At 53.1% G+C, this 20,441-nt stretch overlaps 1 protein-coding gene across 2 annotated transcripts in view; it reads left to right on the top strand.

Annotated features, from left to right (window-relative positions):
* Window positions 1–4,611: 4,611 nt before the first annotated feature.
* Window positions 4,612–20,441, top strand: part of TSPAN9 (tetraspanin 9) — a 181,553-nt gene continuing 165,723 nt past the window's right edge. Inside the window, exons 1-2 of one of the 2 annotated variants that reach the window (XM_057702427.1) lie at window positions 4,612–4,699; window positions 10,672–10,738. The gene's annotated coding sequence lies outside the window, so the exon portion shown is untranslated. The remainder of the gene's footprint in view (window positions 4,700–10,671; window positions 10,739–20,441) is intronic. The other variant, XM_057702425.1, reaches the window with a different exon arrangement.

Below are 20,441 nucleotides of genomic sequence, written 5' to 3'. Positions count from 1 at the left end.
GGCAGAATTTAAAGTGTGATTTTAAACCATGGAATTGCCCTTGAAAAGCATACAGAAATATTCTAAGATCATTAAGAAAGTTGATACAGGGCTTCCTAGGTGGCGCAGTGGTTAAGAATTTGCCTGCCAGTGCAGGGGACACGGGTTCAATCCGTGCTCTAGGAAGATCCCACATGCCACGGAGCAACTAAGCCCGTGCGCCACAACTATTGAGCCTGCACTTTAGAGCCTGTGAGCCACAGCTATTGAGCCCATGTGCTGCAGCTACCGAAGCCCATGTGCCTAGAGCCCGTGCCCCGCAACAAGAGAAGCCACGGCAATGAGAAGCGGGCGCACCACAACGAAGAGTAGCCCCCACTCACCACGACTAAAGAAAGCCCACTCACAGCAAAAAAGACCCAACACAGCCAATAAAATAAATTAATTAATTTAAAAAAAAAGAAAGTTGATACAAATGTATGGCTATTGCTGTTACGTTTATTGATTCCAACAAACCAGCAAATTCCTCAGGTGCTGGCGTCCATGTGGCACACAAACACACAAACACAGACACTCACACACACACATGGGCGTGCACAGACACTGGCGGACAGTTACCACGAGCTTCTCAGGACTCTATGTCCGGTGGACAAATGCCAGTAGCTCTGGCTCACCTGAAGGCCTTCAGCAGGGGTGATCTGCTTTTCTCCACCCCCGAGCCTTCTGTCTGGTTTCACAATGTTGCTTGTGCGTTTCTGTTTTTACAGAGTGCATACTGACCACCAGGAATTCCAGCAGAGAACCTGCACTTCTTCACACAGCAGCTGACCTAGACTTTTTTAAAACCTAGGCAGCTCCAGACCAACCCTGCTCTAGAACTGCGTGCTTTCCCAAGGGCCTCACATGTCCGTTTGCACAGCCACCCCGAATTATGTGTATTCTTCCTGCTCAGTGGTTTTGATCAGTCTCTTTCCATTTTTCATGCTTGAGAACTTGGAGCCAAGCCACTTTCGCCCCTACAACACATCTGAAGATAGCCCAGTCTGAAGGCCCTAATTTGGTCCAACGGTCGGCTAACTATGGCCCGATGCCTGTTTTTGTAAATAAAGCTTTAGTGGGACGGAGTCACGCTCGCTCATCCTGTGTGGTCTATGGCTGAGTTTCCTACTACAGGGGAAGAGCTGAATACTGGCGACAGAGACCACATGGCCTACAAACCCTAAAATATTCAGTATCTGGCCCTTTACAAAAGCTCACAGGCCTCTGACTGTCTCTGTTTTCCAACTGTTTCAGTGACAATAACAAAACAGAGTTGCCAGATGTATCAGTTAAAAACACAGGACGGGCAGATAAACAACAAAATTTCAGATAAGCAATGAATACTTTAGAATAAGCATGTCCCAAACATCGCCTGGCATCCCTCTAACAAAGGCCTGTACAAGACGCCCATGGTCTGTGGGTCTCTCATAGAGTGGCCACACCCACCTCACTTTTTAGCTTTGGAAGAGAGAGAAGTTGAAGGAGAAAAGTGCTGTGGGATGATCTGCATTCTTTCGAAGAGAGAGTGTGAAGAGGAAGCGGAAGAAAGTCTTTGGTCACTTCTGCCTTCCTCACAGTGAGAATGGTGGGAGGTCTGGGTTTGGGTCTCCTGGGGGCAGCTGGCAGGCTGCAGTGACCAGTAACCACTCTTCAAATTCCACGAACAAATGTTGAAGGGGATGGGGAGAGAAGGAGCTATTTCATTTTTTTCATGCTGGAAAGTGTTTCTTTAAATGAGCAGCTCCACTGTGCATTTAACAGATGGTTCATAAATTTTCTCATTGTGTGGTTTAATGCCCCAGTTTTAATCCCTGGTAGATGCAGAAACTACCGCTCTTTCCTGGTAGATGTGGAAATAGACCTCCTGGTACATTCTACCTCTTACTGTTCCTTTCTGTCATCTCCATGTCAGAGGGCTGGTTGAAGTCATCTTAGATGGGAGATACCTCTGATGAAGCTTCATGCATCTAGCTGATGGAGACTGGATGAGGGTGCAATCCTGTGCCCATTTACTGGCTAAATGATCTGGAGGATGTTACCTAACCTTTCTGAGCCTCACTTTCCTCCTCTGTAAAGTGGAAGGATGACAGTAGCCCCTATGCCATGGAGTTGTTATGAGGATTCAACGAATTAGATCACGTGAAGGACTTAGAACCAAGCCTGACACATAGCACTTGGTGAATGCTAGCTGTTGTTCTTTGCTTTACCAGCTGACATGTAGAGACCAATGGCCAAACGTGGAGTGTCCCCTGAGCCCAGTCTCCCACAGTGTGAACTCTCCCCACTAGGTGTCGCAATTCAGCAGGCCCTGCCTGTCCCTTAGCTTCACTTTTCGCTTATTATCATTTTTGATTTGATTTGGTGATTTCAAGGGGATAAACTAACACACTATCTCTTGAAGTATCTGGGGATCCAGAAATTCCAGCAGAATTGCTGACATCCAGGGCTGGAAGAGCTCTTTGGAGTGCTGTCTTTGTCCAGGGTTAATGTGACATGTAATTTATTGTCCAAACCAAGATATTTTGAAAGTGAAAGGGGGGTCATTAGTGATGATGCCAGGACAAGAGGAGTACACGGGATGTGCCCCAAGATCCCAGATGTGGGCACCCCATCTATGGGTTTTTTTTCTCAACATTTTCAGAATCCCCAGGACAGGATCTCCCTAACACTCCTGTGACCTGTGAACAAGGTCCTGTAAACTGTGACCTTGTGCTTTGCGGGGGTGTCTTAACTCCCCTAAGTGTCTTCCTGCCATGAGTGTCCTGCATCCTTGTCAGGTCATTTGTTTGAGTTTTGTCCTTGGTGGACACGGTGGGCATATGTCTGCCCCACAGACCTTGAGGAACCTTGGCCTTCACTACGTTGACTACCTCCTTATTCTCTATGGCTTTTCTCCCAGCTGTAAACCCCTTCAAAGGCACGAATCCTCTATCTCAGGATGTGTCGAAGGAGGGTGAGCAGTGTGACCACTTTCTGGGTTATTGCTGAGGGGATTCTCCTAAGGTTTCTTCCAAACGCAAGGCTTCATCGTCGTATTATCTTCTGAGAGATAAGCACAGGGAGAAGCTAATGTTTGCACCCACCATGCATCAGATGTTGTGCTTTTGCCTCCACCATCTTGGTCATCCCATTAACCCCATGGGATTGGTATTATGAAACCCCATTTCACAGGTGAGGAAACTGAGGCCTAGAGAGGTCACAGCCCATAAGAGGCAGAGCCAGGGTTCAATTTCAGGCCCATCTGGCTCCAAAGCCCTGAACTACAATACAAAGCTGCCTCCCAGTGTTTTTACAGTAAGATCACTCCCCCAGCGGACACCAAAGGCAAATCCCTTTCTCTCTCTGGGTCTCACTTTCCTCTTTTAGAAGCTGGACAGGGTCAGTTACATGTGCTAAAGGGCTGCCACAGCGACTGCAGAGATTGGGGCTTGGGGGCGTTGGTTGGGGATCAGACTGGGTAGACTTTGGGGGGGCATTGAACAAGGATTGGAAGGAAGGGAAGGGGAATCAGAAGGGTGGATTATTGGGTTAAGTCTAATAGACAAAAACAAGATTTTGTGTGTATGAGGGGAGGGGGCCCAGGAGATGAGCAGAAACTGTCACCCAACTAGGAAAGGCCCAGGGGACCCCGGTGATTAGTCAGGTTAAAAAACTTTGTCTCAAATCATGCTTTTCGCTGGATGGTGCAGGCGGGAGGAACAGAACACATTTCCATGACAGTAACGAGGCAGAGGAGAGGTTCAGTGGTGACTTTGGAAGAGAGTCCAGGCCCAGAAAGGAAGGCCTATAGGAAGCCCCGGGCTGGAGACGTGTAACTTGAGTTTGTCCCGCTGCAGTTCAGGTCCTCCTGGCGCGCGGTGTCCTTTACTGACCCTTGGAGGCCATTGCTCCCGGGGAGGCGGACAGCGGCTCCTCCAACAGCCTCTCCGGGTAGGCGGTCTCTAATATACAGCCAGGGAAGGACTGCTTAGGTGTGGGGGCGGGGGCGAGAGGCCACAGAGCCTGGCTCCAGACGCAAGGCTGCGACCCCGGCCGGGACCGGAGGGCTTTGGGCCGGTGTCTGCGCGCCGAGCGCTGGGGCGCGAACTCCCAGTCCCTGACCTCCCCAGACGCTCTGGTCCTGCTGCGGCCTCGGCCCCTGTGGCAGGGGCAGGGGTCGTACCAGCGCCCCGGAGGAGCGGCCGATCCGAGAATCCAGGCGGCGGGGAGGGAAGAAGGCTCCCGAAGCGCAGCCACGCCTGGCCCGGGACGCCCGCGTCCAGCACGGCCCTGGCTTTCCCCTGGGTCGCTCCAGCTCCAACGCCGGGGATCCGGCCAGGGGGTGCTGGAGGCCCCCGGCCCCCGTCGCCGCCCTCAGCCCCGCACACCCCTTCCCCACCCGCTGCCTCACCCGCAGTGCCCTCCCCCATCCCTCGCGCGGGGGCTCCGGCCCCCTCGGAGTCTCAGTTCCCGGGCCGGCCCCGCCCCGCGGTCTCGCCCCGCCCCTCGACAGGCCCCGCCCCACGCCCTCGCCCCGCCCCGCGGCCTCTCGCTTGCCGGGCAGGCCCCGCCCCGCGGCCTCGCCCCGCCCCGCGGCCTCGCGGTCCAGGGCAGGCCCCGCCCCCTGTTTCCGCTGGCGGCGGCTGTGGCGGCGGCGGCGCGCGAGAGCGATCGAGCCGGACCCCGCATTCCTGGGAGCTCGGTGAGTGCGGCCCGGGGCGAGTGGGGCGGCCCGGGCGGGCGGGGCGGCGGGGCGGCGGGCCGCGAGCCCGGGCTTGGGAGCGTGCGCGGTTACGGGCCCGGACCCGCTGGGGGCGGGCCGGCAAGCCCCCAACCGGGTCCCCTGAGGGGCGTGCGGCCCGGGGCGCCCCTGGGAGGGCTCTCGGGGGGGGCGGCAGTGAGCGAGCTGAGGGAGAGATGGGGTCAGCGCCTGTGAGGGGGCGGGAGGCCCGAAGGGGACGATGTGTGCGGGGCGCGGTAACGGGGTGAAGAGGGGTCTGCAAGGGGAGGGGCTCTGAGGAAGACCTTTCGGGAACGGGGCTGCGGGAGTGGACGGCGGATTCCCAGGCGAAGGGATGGGGGTCCGTAGGATGCAGCAGAAAGGCGGAGTCCCCGAGCTGTCAAGGGGACTGTGTGGCCCAGTGGACTGGCTGGGGGAGGACCACACAGCGCCCCCAGGGAGGGCCGGAGGCTCGCGCAGGGCTGGGATACTGCCTGCAGCCCCCGGCACCCCGACCGCTCCTTGGGCCACCGCTGGTAGATCGGCACTCAGCGTGACAGGGCTTTGGCACGCCCAGAGGTCCGAGATGTAGTCCATCTGTGCATCCAAGTTTGGGACTTTAAAAAACTTTCTTGTGGTAAAAAACAAAAACAAAAACAAACAAAAAAACCCACAAAGAAACAGAAAACAAAAGCCCAACAAGAAACTGGCTCCTTACCTAGAGCAGTATTTGTACTCATGTATTATCTCAAAACTGGAGTCTTGGATCGCCTGTTTTTGAAAAATGTACTGGTCCCTTCCCAACTTCTTTCCCAAATGCCTGTAGTGTCTGGGAAGGTTTGAAGCATTGAGATTGTATGGGATCCCCTGGGCTGGGTAGACCTTTCCTCCCCATCCCCCAAACAAGTAAGACTGCAGCGGTTCACCTTTCTTTGATTCAGAGAACCAAACTCATTATGTGAGGATGCCCTTCTGACAGGCAGCTGTCCCCTTCCCTGGGGTGACTCAGGTATTTCCTCCTCCAGGAAGCTTTCCTGGACTAGTGGAGAAAACGGAGGACTCATGCTCTGATCCCTGCATACCAGCCAGCTTCCCTCTCTTTACTAAAAATAGCCCTAGAAAATGTTTTGTTTGTATGTTCTGCTGTAAAGATGTGCAGTCAGCTTGTCACCCTAAGTAATGGGAAGGGGGGGAGAGGTATTATGGACAATTTCAAACAATGGACTGGACAAATCATTTATATTTAGCTAAGGAATGCAGCCAAGGAGGCAGACGTTCACACCGGCTTCCTACCCTCCGCCTGGTTCTGGCAGGGCTGATACAGCTGAGCTGTGGGTTGAAGGCGGGAAGAGGGTTGGGTGGGTAAAACTTGAAGGGTAATTCAGTTCTACACTCACTCACTGAAGACCTGCTGTGTGCAGGGCGGGGAACAGCTGAGAGTGGACCAGAATGGAGAGGGAGTTTTTTTGGTCTGACTTAGATTTTAATCTTTCAGTCTATGAACAGATAGTGTGAATAACAGTAACTAGTGTTTATGAAGTAATTTGTAGGGGATTCCCTGGTGGTCCAGTGGTTACGACTCGGGGTTTCATTGCTGAGGGTGCGGGTTGGATCCCTGGTGAGGGAAACTAAGATCCCACAAACTCTGTTGTGCGGCCAAAAATAAATAAATAAATAAAATAATTTGTACTTGGACAAGTGCTTTCTCTGCACATTATGTGTATATAATTTTATTTGATTCACACATAATATTGTAAAGCATATGTTATTTTTAATTGCCTTCGTATGGTTTAGGAAAATGAGGCTCAGAGAGAATAAATTACTTCTCTGAGGTCACAGAACTCCTAAGTGGAAGAAGCAGAACTTGAACCTCTGGCTTTTGAGCTCTTATGCTCTGTTTTCTACTATGCCCAGCTGCCTCTGCCTTCCTTTACTGTTGAGCCTGGGAGACCTGGGCTCCGACCTTAGTCCTAACATCACCTAATTGTGCAACCCTGGCAAGTTACCTCTCCTCCCCAGCTCTCTGTTTTGGAGGGTTATTGGGTTAAAATGTTTCTAGAGTCTCTTGCGGCATTGGCTGTCTAACAGGATGAGATGCTATCAGCGGCCAATCCGTCAGTTAATGAGTGTGTTTTATTTATTTGTTATTATTAATTGTGGTAAAAAAAAAACCCCACATAACAAAAATGACCATTGTAACCATTTTAAAATGTACAGTTCAGTTGCATGAAGTATATTCACATTGTTCTGCAACAGATCTCCAGAACTTTTTCATCTGCAAACCTGAAACTGTACACCCATTAAACAACTCCCCGTTTCCCCCTACTCCCAGCCCCTGGCAGTCTCCTTTCTGCTTAGTATGCTTTATTAAGCTCCTACTATGCCCTTAATTAATGTTGCCCTTGAGGAGTGAATAAGGCGAGTCTGGGTAGCTGGCCGGAGTGCCAGTCTTCATCCCTGTGAATATAACTCCAGTACTGGCGGTATTGTTCAGTCAGAGTGAGCAGGTGAGGCCTGAGGCAAGTGCCTTCACCTCTTTGAGCTTTCGCTTCCTGCTTGCAAAATGAGGGTAACAATACGGAGCTCTCAAGGCTGTTGGAAGGAGCCATGAGATACTGTATGTGAAGCATGTAGCTTAGGGCCTCCGACACAGCAGGTGTGCAGTAAACGGTGCCTGTTATTTATAACCTAGCTGAGGAGGCTAGACTAACGAGAGAGGACAGGACTTCTCCTGCTGTTAAGGCCCAGGCCTGCTGTGGTGGGCATCCCACGGACCAGGAGGGAATGAATCTCATCCAGGTGCCTTAGCCTGGTGCTCCACATCCTCCCTACCCATCCCAGCTGGACTCTCTAGCCTTACCTCCCACTCCCCTTCCCCCAGTGCCAGCCGGAGTCATCTCCCAAGCATGCTTTGCTCATTCCTTCCTTGTCCCTTAGCTCACACTGTTCCACCTTCCTGGAATGCTCCTTTCCACCCCCTCCTTCCCCTCTTTTGAAGATCCTGCTCATGTCTGAGCTGGTTCATAGAGCCTCCCCTGGCCGCCCATCCCCAAAGAACCTCTTTTTCCTTGGAACCCCCCTGGCATTTTATGTCCTCATCTCTCCTGGCTTTTCTACACTGCCTGGGGTGATCCTTTAGTGTGTGTGTCTTAGTACAAGAGTCTGTGCTGAGTTCTGATGATGCACAAATAAATGGTAAAGGTCCTTGTCTTCATGGGGCATAAAATGCAGTAAAGGGTTAAGAAAGAGTTTCAGAAATGGACAATTCAGGGACTTCCTTGGCAGTCCAGTGATTAAGAATTTGCGTTTCCACTGCAAGGTGTACGGGTTCAGTCACTGGTCAGGGAACTAAGATCCTACATGCTGCGTGGTATGGCCAAAAAAAAAAAAAAAGACAACTCAAAATATAAGGCAAGTAGCTTATGAGAGTAGAATGTGGATTCAAACAGGGCGATAAGTCACCTTGATGCTAGAGGACCACCTCGTGCAGCAGGTGGTGTTTGATGCGAACTTTGAAGGATGGCTTGCATTTCGGAGGGAAGAAAGATCAGTCTGAGGAATGGCACTGAGAAAGCGTTGGGGTTTGTGAACAGCTCAGTCGGGCCAGTGAGTGGGTTGTGTGGGAGGAACCAGAGAGACAAAATGCTGGACAGGTAGAAGACAGTGGCCGTATTGTGGGTGGCTTCAGGTGTCCAGCCAAGGAATTTCTGCCATCCATGCATTCATTTATCCATTCATTGAAGAGACATTAAGTCCCTTCTATGTGCTGCCTGTTGGTGCTAGGGAGAATGTGGTCAACCTTGCGGGGCCTGGGAACCTCGCTGGTTTTTGAGTAGGGGTCGCAGAAGCAGGGCTAGGCCTGTGGAGGGTGAGTATGGGGTTTGTGAAGAGAGGATATCACGGTGGGGAGAGCAGCTGGGCAGCTGTGAGGAATGGGCCTGAGATATTTTGGAAGTAGGATTGAGGCCATAGTGGATTGATTGGATGGGGCGGTGAGGAAGTGATGCAGGGGGACTGGAGGGGATTCTGGGCTGGGTGATGGTGAGCGTGCAGGACCATTTGCTCTTTCCAAGGGCATCATCGTTTGTCTAACTAGATTGGAAGCCCCTCAGGGCATGGATTCTATCTGCCTGTGTGTTCCCCTTGGCCCCGCACTCCCTGCTGAGGGGCACAGAGGAGTAGGCTCACCATGGACCCCAACGTTTTCAAGAAACGCATCTTGCCATGGGTATGCAACGTACGTTATGGCGACTGGAAGTAACAGTGAAACTGTGTTATAAACTAGAAAGCTGCTGAAAGAGTTGGTATTAAAAGTGCTCATCACGGGCTTCCTAGGTGGCGTAGTGGTTGAGAATCCGCCTGCCAATGCAGGGGACACGGGTTCGATATCTGCTCCAGGAAGATCCCACATGCCGTGGAGCAACTAAGCCTGTGTGCCACAACTACTGAGCCTGTGCTTTAGAGCCCCTGAGCCACAACTATTGAGCCCATGTGCTGCAACTACTGAAGCCCACACGCCTAGAGCCCATGCTCTGCAACAAGAGAAGCCACGGCAACGAGGAGCCCGCGCATCACAATGAAGAGTAGCCCCCACTCACCACAACTAAAAAGAAAGCCCGCGCACAGCAAAAAAGACCCGACACAGCCAATAAAATAAATAAATAAATTTATTAAAAAAAAAAAAGTTCTCATCACAAGAAAGACATTTTGGAACTTCCCTGGTGGCACAGTGGTTAAGAATCCACCTGCCAATGCAGGGGACATGGGTTCGATCCCTGGGCCAGGAAGATCCCACACGCCGCGGAGCAACTAAGCCTGTGCACCACAGCTATTGAGCCTGTGCTTTAGGGCCTGCGAGCCACAACTACTGAGCCAAAGTGCCACAACTACTGAAGCCCATGCGCCTAGAGTCCATGCTCCACAATAAGAGAAGCCACTGCAATGAGATGCCCGTGCACTGTGATGAAGAGTAGCCCCTGCTCCCACAACTAGAGAAAGCCCACGTGTAGCAACAAAGACCCAGCACAGCCAAAAAATTAAAAATAAATAAAAGTGAAAATACTTTATAAAAAAAGACATTTTGTAACTGTGTGTGGTGATGGATGTTAACTGGACTTGTGATCATTTTGCAGCATGTACAGATATCCAGTCCTTATGTTGAAACTAACACATTATATGTCAGTTGTATCGCAATAAAAAAAGTGTCCATTTGCCGACCCCACCCCCCAAAAAAAGAGCTGAATCTTGCACCTTCTAGAATCCCAGGTTTGCATCCACAGCAATATTTATACTGGGGCCTGGCTTTCTCCAGAGTCATGTTTCCACGGAGAGCCAAATGTTTCCTGTATATATCTTCACACCCCAAATTAACTACCCTTTCAACTTCTGCTACAGTTTTATCTCTCACTTGATGGCCATTTCCCACCAAGTTTTTATTGCTCCTCAAGAGTAACTTTGGTTGTGGCAGAGATGGAAACAAGAAAGTGGTCTATTCCTTTACCTCTCAGCCTCAAAGGGTGTGTGAATCAAACTCATGTCTCAGTGAAGTTACACACTTCTACATATCTTGAGACTTTGTCTCACTTTTGAGTGGTCAAAATGACAAATGTTAAGTGCTTGGATGCCAAGGGTCTACCCCAGGGATGGCAAATACCTGGCACAGATACTGTTACTGTTAGAACAGCCCGTAGCAGACATCACTAATTGATCATGGCTGTCTTTCCCATTGAGCCAGGGCTTGGGCTCTGTTATCATGCTTTAGCACCCACCACCAGCTGAGTGGACTGGTTCAGCAGCTGGAATCCGTTTGCCCTTTCTGGCCTTCACCAGCTGTTGAATGAATGGGTTCTTGATGGGAGACTGCAGCCCAAAGAATGGCTGTTGCTGGACAGAATTCACCCTGAAGTGGCTTCACAGTGAAGTGATGACCTAATGTTTTATTTATTTTTCGGCAGGAATATCCTGGGATCTTCTCTGATCTGTCAGCAGCCAAGGTGTTGGCAGGAAATTCACGGAAAACAGGTCAGTGCCGGTCTGGGTCCACTGTGAGGTGGGGCTTCTGAAAGTCCATGTGTTATAAACTGTCTAAAGCCAGTCTCTCTTGCCTTTTCACTGTGGCTTGAGGAGGGATGATAGAGTGGGATGTTGACATTTTCTAGCTCTCTCTCTGCCCCAGCTCTTGACTTTGAATGGATAAGCTCCTTAAATGGGGCTTTGGGGCCTGGGAGAGATTTCCCTCCTCCCCACTTGTTTCTGAATGGTAGCCGGCAGTATGCTTAATTTCTTTCTTGACCACCCTGATTGTAGGGAGGAAACATAGGAAGGCAGGGGAGGCCTGTAACTTCCTGCTTCCTGTCTCCTCCCAGCAGGCTTGGGAGCCAGGGTGGAGGACCCCCTACCAGACGGCCAGAAAAGAATCTGTGGGAATCTGGCCAACCCCACCTGTGTCTGTTCCTCTATACTGGCGGCTGCAGGAATGCCCCCGGCCCTCCGGTGGTGGGCACCCTCTGCCGGGATGCTCACCAGGGGTCCTCATCTCTGCTCCTGCAGGCTCCCGGGGTCTTGCTGGTAGCGTCTTTGTTCCCAGCACCTGTGCATCCCGGCCCCTGCGGAGCTGGAGCTGGGCAGGAGCTACCTGGCCGGATGTGGATGGTGCTGATTCAGGTTCCGGGGATGCTGCTTACAGACCTGGGTCTTTTAATGTTTTAACTGATGTGTGTTTTATCCCATGGCTTCCTCCTGCTGGGTGATTTGTAAATCTCTTACCTTCTAAGAACCCAGTGTGGTGGTGGGTGGTGTGGTAAGAAGGAGGGCTCTGGCTGGTAGCTTTTCTTGCCGAAAGAGTCCCTTCTCCGTGAGTCCCAGCAGAGATTGTTTGGAGTCCTAGGGGTGGCGGTGGACCTCTTAGTGGCCTGCTGTGCTTTGCACACGATACGCAGGTGCCAGTAGTGCATGAATATATGAATGTACTTGTCATCGTCACTGGCCATAGTTTCAGACTTTTTACTTGCGTCCGCAACTAATTTAATTTAAATTGTATTAAATCTTTTTTTTTTAAGAACTTTATTTATTTGTTATTTTTTGGCTGCATTGGGTCTTCATTCCTGTGTGCGGGCTTTCTCTCGTTGTGGTGAGCGGGGGCTACGCTTCATTGCAGTGCCCGGGCTTCTCGTTGCGGTGGCTTCTCTTGTTGTGCAGCACGGGCTCTAGGCACTCAGGCACCAGTAGTTGTGGCACTTGGGCTCAGTAGTTGTGGCACACAGGCTTACCTGCTCCATGGCATGTGGGATCTTCCTGGCCCGGGGTTCAAACCCATGCCCCCGGCATTGGCAGGCAGATTCTTAACCACTGCGCCATGGTGGCAGCAGCTGAGGTGGAGCTCGGGTCAGAGACTTGCCCAAGACCACTTGTTTAGTACCAGGGGAGTGGCGGCTCACCCCTAGACCGTCTGATGCCCACCGCCCCTGCCCTTCCCAGCAGACATGCGGCCGTTCCTATCAAGGCAGGGAATCCGCTCCCCGTCCCTCCTGGAGTCTGGAGTCTGCTGCAGCTGGGATGCAGGGTTCCCATTTTAAGTCTTCCTCCCTCCCCCTGAGGCCTGGGGGTGGGGGTGGGGGGCGGTTGTCTGCTTTCAATCTCTCTGCCCTGGGATTTGGGGCACCGCCTACTGGAGGACTGGCCCTGCGGCCAGGCGCAAGGCCAGGCCGAGGGAAACCAGTCTGCTGTAAATCAGGTGGCAGGGAGGAGGGGCTTGAGGACAAGCGAGTGAGGGTCCTCGCGGCTCATGGCAGATTCCACCCCCTCACAGAGATCCACGAGGCCCACCCTGGGGGCGCCCTGCCAGGCAGAATGTGCTGGGGAGCCTCGGGGGAGGAGACAGACAGCCCTCTATCACCTGCATCTGTGGGTCTGTGTTGGAGGGAAAGTGAGGGAGACCTGAGTGAAGGCCTTTCTGGACAGGAAGCCTATCCTCTCCTAAGGCTTTGGCCTTCGCAGGCTTTGGTTTGGCCATTTCTTGTCCTGCGTTTGAGCCTCTGGACTAGTGGCCAGCTCCCAGGTGGAGGTTCTCGTCCCACCTCTGCCTAGTTGGGTGACCTATGGCAGGCTGGTTGGTTCTTTAGGCTGGTCTCCTCCCCGCCATCACTCAGATGCCTTCTTGTGCTGGTGAAGGTGGTCTCTGAGTGGACGAGGGCCCACCTGGGTCTCGGCTTCCAGTCGTGGGCCTTCCCCACCTCCCCTCCTCTCACAAATGCTCCTTTGGCCCCTGGCCTAGAGGTGGATGAAGGAGGGAGGGATAAGGTTAATGAGTGAGCCGGGGCTCTGGGTCCTGATGGAAGCCGGGCTGGGGGCGGAGGCTATTTAGAGATGCTCGCCCATCTGGGTAGCGGCAGGGTCTCGCTGCCTGACTTGCGTCCTGCGCCTACACCTCTGCTATCCCTTTCATTTTACCTGCTTCCTGCCCCAGCCTGATGCATTTAGGAGTGAGAGGCCCCGTCGCTGGACGCCAGCCCAGCAAGTCCACAATTTCAGCTTCCGTCAGAGCCCCAGCCTGGTGAAATGAGAGTATCTGCCTGGTGGAGGCCGGCTTCCACCCACCGTCCCCTCAAACCAAAAACACAACCCAAATTCAGCTGCACTGGTCAGGCTCCTGGAAGGGGAGCGAGAAGGAGTGCGTCTGCGCGTGCGCTTCGGTTCCCCACTCGGCAGCCACGTGCAGATGTTTTTTGAGTATCTGTTGTTTAATACTATCTGTGCTTTTGAGTTTACCACCCCCTCCCCCCTCTGCCTTCCTCCTCACCCCCCTTCCAGTGCCTGGAAATTTATTGCACTTTGAACACTTGCTTACTTTTCGAGTCTCGTGATCACTTCTACACCCAGCATCAGCATTTGTTAAAATATCTGACCTTGTGATGGAAACAGGAAAGGTTGGGGGTGGAGAACCGTCCAGGGGGTCTGAAGAGTCAGGCAGCTCCGCTGATCCCCTGGAGCCCTCCACTTGCTGGGGAGGCTTGGGCGTCACTGCCGGAAGGCTGAGGGTTCTGCAGCCTCCCATGTAGGATCTTGGCATGTTCCTGGCCTTGGCCTTGGCAGCTCAGGGCCACCGCTAACCCTCACAGAACCTTTGTGCAGATTTGAAAAATGCCCTTCCTCAGGTGAAAAAGAAAAACTAGAGCAAGTAAATTATTGTAAAACCTGAACAATATCCCACTCTGCCTGGGCCAGCCTTCTAGTGCCCCAGCGGGCAGCGGCCCCACACCTGTGCTGCATCCCAGCACATCCTGTGGTCCTCCCACCCCCAGGGAGGAAAAGGTGTCAGGTTCAGAGTCAGGGTGAGGGCCAGGGGTGGGAACGGGCCTCTGAGAACAGTGGACCAACAGGCGAGGGGAGTGGTCTCAGGGGGATGCTCAGAGCAAGGATGGAACAGGGTGTGGCCATGCACTAGTGCGTGTGTGTGTCAGTGCTCAGAGCAAGGATGGAACAGGGTGTGGCCATGCACTAGTGCGTGTGTGTGTCCGTGAGTATGTGTGTGCTTGTCCTAGCATGTTTGCTCACATGGGTTTGTGTGGGAGGGAGTTCTCATGCATTGTTCTGGGACTCAGCTGAGAGGCCCACCTGAGCCCTTTCAACAGGTCAACATATACCTGTGATGTGAATGTCCCCTCTTTAGAGGGGAGTGTGAAACAAACACAGTACCTGGCCGCCTGCCCCAGTGTGGAGGCTGAGGCTTCAGGCCTGATGCCCTCCAACAAGCCCCAAGGTGTGGGGGACAGAGGGGGCAGATCCTGCCCCAGCGAGTCCCCAGCCCTGTAAAAGGGCTCAGAGGAATAGGGTGCTGGGCTGGGTAGGAACTGGGGGATGTGAACATGTAGAATGACATGTTTTGTTTTAGAGAAAGTGAGACAGTGGTCTGGGCTTGCAATTTTCCACTTGTCCCATCCTGGGAGATTCTAAACAGCTTTGTTTAAAAACTGGACATGAAGATTGCAGAGTCCAGAGTGAGGAGGAGCCATTGAGTCCCCCAGGAAGGCAATTAGGTTTGAAGCCAGAGTTTGCCTCTGGATGCAGCACGTGGGACCAGAGGGTGGGGAGGGGGAGTTTGGAGCATCCCGCGGGCATGCGTCACTCTGCATTAGCAGCCATTGCAAAGGGGCTCCCGCTTGCTGCTGAGATGGGCTGGGTGGGGAGGAAGTCCCTGGTCACCACCCACCATCCAGGCTGTGGGCAGCAGAGAGGGAAGGAGGGTGGAATTACCGTTTGGGCTCTGCCCCTGTCCTACTTCTCGAAGCTGGAGATGGTTGTGGCCAGCTGGCCTGTGTCGTGAATGTCTCCTATCAGGGGCAGTCAGTCCCCACAGTGCAGGGAGACTAATACAGGACACCATCCCATCAAGGGCAGGGTTGGGCAGACTGTTCTCTGAGGACATGCAGAAGAACCCAGGGGAGATAGGGCTGGGCCTTGAGGGATGGGGATGCAGAGTGGATGGCAAGCTGGGAGGTTGGGGTCAGGATGGGCGTGGTCCAGTGTTTGGGCTGGAAGGGGGAGGAGCAAGCTGTCAGCGGGGAGGGGCCGGGTGGGGGAGCTCTTCATTCTGGGGCACCTGGAGTGCTTCCCAGAGGAGGCCAATCTTAGCAGACTAGCAGTGGGGAGCTGGTGTTGGTCCCCGAAGAGGGAAATGATGGGATGAAAATAGATTTTTAGGAAAAATGAGCTTGTCGCAGAATCCAAGGGAATTTTTTTAAAGCACTTTTTTGTTGTTGTTGCAAAAATAATACAAATTCCTTACAACCTTCAAGCTTTCCAAAAATTGTAGAAAAAGAAAATCTCCCGTAATCCTGCCCTTCAGAGGCAGTCACTGTTAATACTTTGGCTTATGTGCTTTAAAAAAAAAAAAATTAATTTATTTGGCTCTGCCTGGTCTTAGTTGTGGCACATGGTGTCTTTGTCCTTGTGCAGGATCTTTAGTTGCAGCATGTAGGCCCTTAGTTGTGGCATGCAGGATCTAGTTCCCTAACCAGGGATTGATCCCAGGCCCCCCGCATTGGGAGCCTGGAGTCTTAACCACTGGACCTCCAGGGAAGTCCCTACTTTGACTTATATTCTTTCCAGGTATTTTAATGATAAACTAGCATCCAGCTGTCCACCTATTATCTTATCAATTTGTGTAAATAGCATTGTGTTATACTAACTGGAAACTTCTTTAGCTGGGCCCTTCACCTGAGCTTATGAACCTGGTGGCAGTCAGCTGGTGGCTCTTCAGGGCCTGGGTGGTCCAAGAGCCCCTCTGGCACGTGTCAGGCTGGTGCTGGCTCTCACCTGGGCCTCTCTTCCCCCATGTGATTTCTCATTCTCAAGGAAACTGCCTTTTAAGTGAAAATGGAATCTCCAAGACCTCTTGAGATGTAGTCTCTGAGGTCTCACAATGTAGTATCCACTTGCCGCTTGATCAGAGCAAGTCACCGGACCCTCTGGGATCCAGGGCTGGGGCAAAGATGCCTCCTCTTGATGGGAGGACGGGCAGAGTCACGTCAGAGGCGAGTGTGTTCAGTGGTGGGAGGGCAGGGGAGTGCAGCCCCTCCATGGGCCCAGGAGGAGGAGGATTAGAATGCTGGGGGCTAGACCCCACAGACCTTTGGAAGACAGCCCAGGCTCCGCCCCTTCTCAGCCCCCTCTGCCCGAATGGGTCACCCAAGGGTGGGATGCTTGGTCCTGCTGCTGGCTTAGAGGTGTCATTCAGGTGGATTCTGTGTGGCTGTGTGGGAGGGGCTTGTCTGGCCAGAGGTGAGAGTGAGCTAGAGTGCGAGCTTTGTAGTGGATAGCTTCTCCGGCCCGAGGGCAGTGGAAGCAGGGTGAGAGCCTGGTGGAAGCTGCAGGTGGCTTGGCTGCTCGGTACCCACTGCTGTTTTCATGGCATCTCCAAAGAGTGTGCATCTGTGAGTGACCTGTCCTTCTGAAAGCCAGCTGGCCATTGCAGACTCAGGCCTCTGCTGGGAACTCATTCATTCATTCGCCCAGCAAATAGGGCACCTCCTGTGCTCCAGACTTTCTTCCCATTCTCTCCTACCCTCCGAGGTGGAGTAAGAAGACCCAGCCTGCAGGATCAGACTTCACTTCCCAGGCAACTCACAATGGACTTAACATTCTGACTTCCCTTGACATATTCATTTATATAGTTTTCTCATCACCTGCCGTGCTTGGTAGCTCTTCTTTCCTGGGAAAGGCCTCAAATGGAAGAGAGGCAGGAGGAGACAGTGGGGGTAGAGGGTAGGTTAGAGCCAGCTCTGGGTCATTAAGGAGTGCCACTCCCGGTTTCGAGGATGCTGCTGTGGAGCCACTGGAGAAGAAGTCCTCCCCAGGGCTCACATCCATCAAACTTCCCTCTCCCTGGAGCCCCCAGGCTGGCCTTGATGAAGTGCACTTTCCTCGCACGCCCGTGTTCTTTCGCCTGTCATCTGCCTGGTGGTTTGTGCATTCATCAACTGAGAACAAAGGCTGGGAGGGCTTTCGCATTTGAAAACCCCTTGGTGTTTTGTTTTCTCCCTGCCCCCTCTCAGCATCTCTCAGAAAAGAAATGATTTGTGGCTGAAAGGTTCACTGTGAAACAGTCCACACGGCATGGCTCAGGCTCTTGGCCGTTCTCCTCCTTCTCCTCCTCCTCGGCTGTGCTGTGGGAGAATGGGCCCAGCTCAGCGACAGGGCTTGGTGGGGACTGGGGGGTGGGAGGGAGCAAGCAGCTGCAGCCACCCCGATGCTTTCCTGAGTGCCGGGCCCCGGCGTCATGCTACCATTGCAGGGCTCATGATATCTGATCAGCTCACGGGCTTAATGTGCCCGGTGCTTAGTGTTGAGAACGTGCAGAGCTGACACTGCAGACCTTAGAGAGATCTGGCATCAGTAGCAAGACAAGAAACCTCAGCCGCTCCTTTTGGCCAAGGAATTGGAAAAACTAAATGGAGGTCCGCAGCCTGCGCCAACTGAGAGTTTGCTTCTTTGAGGCAGATGGTAGGTAAACTGTCCATCAGCGGGGACCCAGGAGGCCCAGCTCTGATTCCTAACTTTTCTGCCCACACCACCCCCCACTTCTGGTTCCCTGTGGCTGTGAGGGTGGATTCACACTTCAGCATCATCAAGAGTCATAATATCACTTCATTAGCAAGTGAACAGCCACTTTGTTTTACGTCTTACTCCTTGGGGGAGATACACAGTCTAGGAAAGAAAGAGAAGATTTGTGTTTTTTTTTTGGTCACGCCATGGGGGATCTTAGTTCCCTGACCAGAGACTGAACCCATGCCCGCTGCAGTGGAGAGGACGCTCGGAGTCTTAACCACTGGACCACTAGGGAGGTCCCACGACTGGCTACTTTGACTCTGTGAGGGTCTGAGGCATCTTTTGGCCCTGGTGTTCTGTGTGATCAGGGAGCTTCAGCTGATGTAGGATTAGGTGAGTTCCTGAACCTTTCTGTCCTAAATGTCTTCTTGTTTCATTGGGTTCTCCCATTTCCCCCCGAGGCTTGGCCCCCCAGCACCCATGGCACCCAGGTGTGGGCTCTGAAGGCCGAGTAGGAAGGGATGGGACTGCTACAGCCAGAGCCCTCGATATAGGCCTTGGAGGAGAAGCCGGCCTGACCAGCTGAAGCCTCATGCCTAAGAGTCGCACATAATTTGGAATAAAAAACGATGTTACCTCTGTGTCCTCATCCAGTTTCATCACTGTGTATCCCAGTGACGCTGGGTTGATGGTGCCGTGCCCGTGCTTGAGCCAGGTTGGGGGACTGACCCTCTCTGTGTGGGCTGGGGTGAGGTGGGGAGCTAGGCTGGGGACGTAAGCCCCACCCTGACTCTGGGGCAAAGGGGAGGGTGGAAGGTGATTCCTTAGACTGTGGGGTCTTTCTCCTTTGGACCCCCACCAAAAAGTGCTAAATTTTCAATTTGCCAAAAGTTAAATTTTCATTGCTAAAAAATCCTCAAGGGCATTCATTGGAGGGATGGTGCAGCTTTTAAAGAAACACCTAAGAGGGAATAACTATCTTATGATGGTGGTTGTTTTGAATGAAGTATCTTTAACATTCCTGATTCTTGTTAGGAACTAAAGCATTCGGCGCTGCCACATCTTAAATCCTGTGGTGCAGGGGACTAGGGACCAGTCTTTACTGACCTGGTGTTCCTGAGACCCTGAAGCATCCCCATCCTGACCCCCGGACTCTGAGCAGTGTTCATACGGCCAGAGGACTCAGACTCAGGACTTGTGCCACCTCCAGGCGTTGGTTCTCTGCTAGGCAGGGGGCATTTCTGACAACTCGCCTTGATCTCTTTCTCTTTATTTCTGCTGAAAATCCAAGCAGAGGCCTGGATTTTCCCCTCCACAGATGCGCTGCCTGTTTTCTCATTGTACTTGGTGGGCATGCCAGTCTTTTTTTGAATGAATGAACACTGCATTTGCGACATCAAAAGAAACGTGTCCCCCATCCGGCCCATTTCCTGGGACACTTGGAGCACTTGCTTGATTTAAAGCTATACATCTTCATGGTCGCAGTGCTGGGAGATGTCTCTGAGAAGGAGGCTGGACTCTGAAAGCAGGAGCTTCTTACTGATGGGTCTGCAGCTCTGGGAGGGGGCCTATCGCTGCCTTTCCTGAGGAGGCAGAGGGGAAGCTGTGGGGAAGGGAAGGCCGCTGCTTGAAGGTTTCACGACTAGGACACTGAGTCTGGCTTCCCCAGGAGCTCCTGGCCATTGAGCGGAGGAGGCTGGAGCCAGTCTTTCCAGATCCCGACCTGGATTCTGTTTCTTTTATCCCTCCCCACCCTCCACCTGCTCCCACCTTTCTCAGCTCCCCAAGAGGTGCCTCTGAGGTCCCAGCACCTGTGTGTGAGGTGACCTGGCAGGGCCTGGGGGCAGCTTTGTAGGAAGACATGCACCCAAAATGGCCAAATCCCTGAGGACTTGAGAGAGGCACGTGTGGGGTTATTTTGGGTTTGGAGGGCCGGGCTCGGATCTCGCTGGCATTCCCGGCCGCTGCCCTCTCAGAATTGACCAGAATGGAAGGATGATAAAAATCGAGGCTCCAGGAATAGCTCAAGAATTTGCTCATTCTTAACCCCTGTAAAGAGGTGCCGCCCAGCCCAGAGCCCGTAGCGAGGCTGGGGCTGAGGGAGGTGCTGGAATGGGGAGGGGAAGAGGAGGAAGGTTTCTGACCATTTCCTCTTCTTCCGGGGGAGGAGGGGGTGGCAGCTCAGGGCTGGCTCAGGGCCAATCTGATAAGGATCAGGATTTAGGGGCCAGAAGGGTGTCCCTCCCTCCAGGGTCGGGTTGCCTGGTAACTCTCACTGGCCGGGTCAGTGTGACCCTCTCTCTGGATCGCTCTGCTCTGTTTCTCCATCCCTCTTGGACCTAGGCAGGCTGGGGGCAGCCCTGGCTTTGCATCTCGGGGGGCCTCATCTCTCCCTCCCTTCCCCAGAGTCAGGCCCAGAGACCCTTTTGCTTGGTGCATGTGAAGAGAGCACATACCGAGCACCCAACCTGTGGCAGGGCAGGAGCCCAGTGAGGCCAGGCATCTGCCTTTGTGCTGGAGGAGCCAGGGTGGGTGTGTAGAGATCCATGTAGATGTGCACAGACTCATGACGTCATCTGGAGCCCTCCGCGGTGCTGGAGGGGCAGTGGGGATCGTAGCAGGCGAATGGTCAGTGGAAAGAGCAGCCCCGGGGAGTCAGGATGCCTGCCTGGCCCTGGAT

This window comes from Hippopotamus amphibius, chromosome 12 (genome assembly GCF_030028045.1).
Source record: "Hippopotamus amphibius kiboko isolate mHipAmp2 chromosome 12, mHipAmp2.hap2, whole genome shotgun sequence".
Classification (NCBI taxonomy): domain Eukaryota; kingdom Metazoa; phylum Chordata; class Mammalia; order Artiodactyla; family Hippopotamidae; genus Hippopotamus; species Hippopotamus amphibius.
This window is presented reverse-complemented; position numbering and strand designations above follow the sequence as displayed.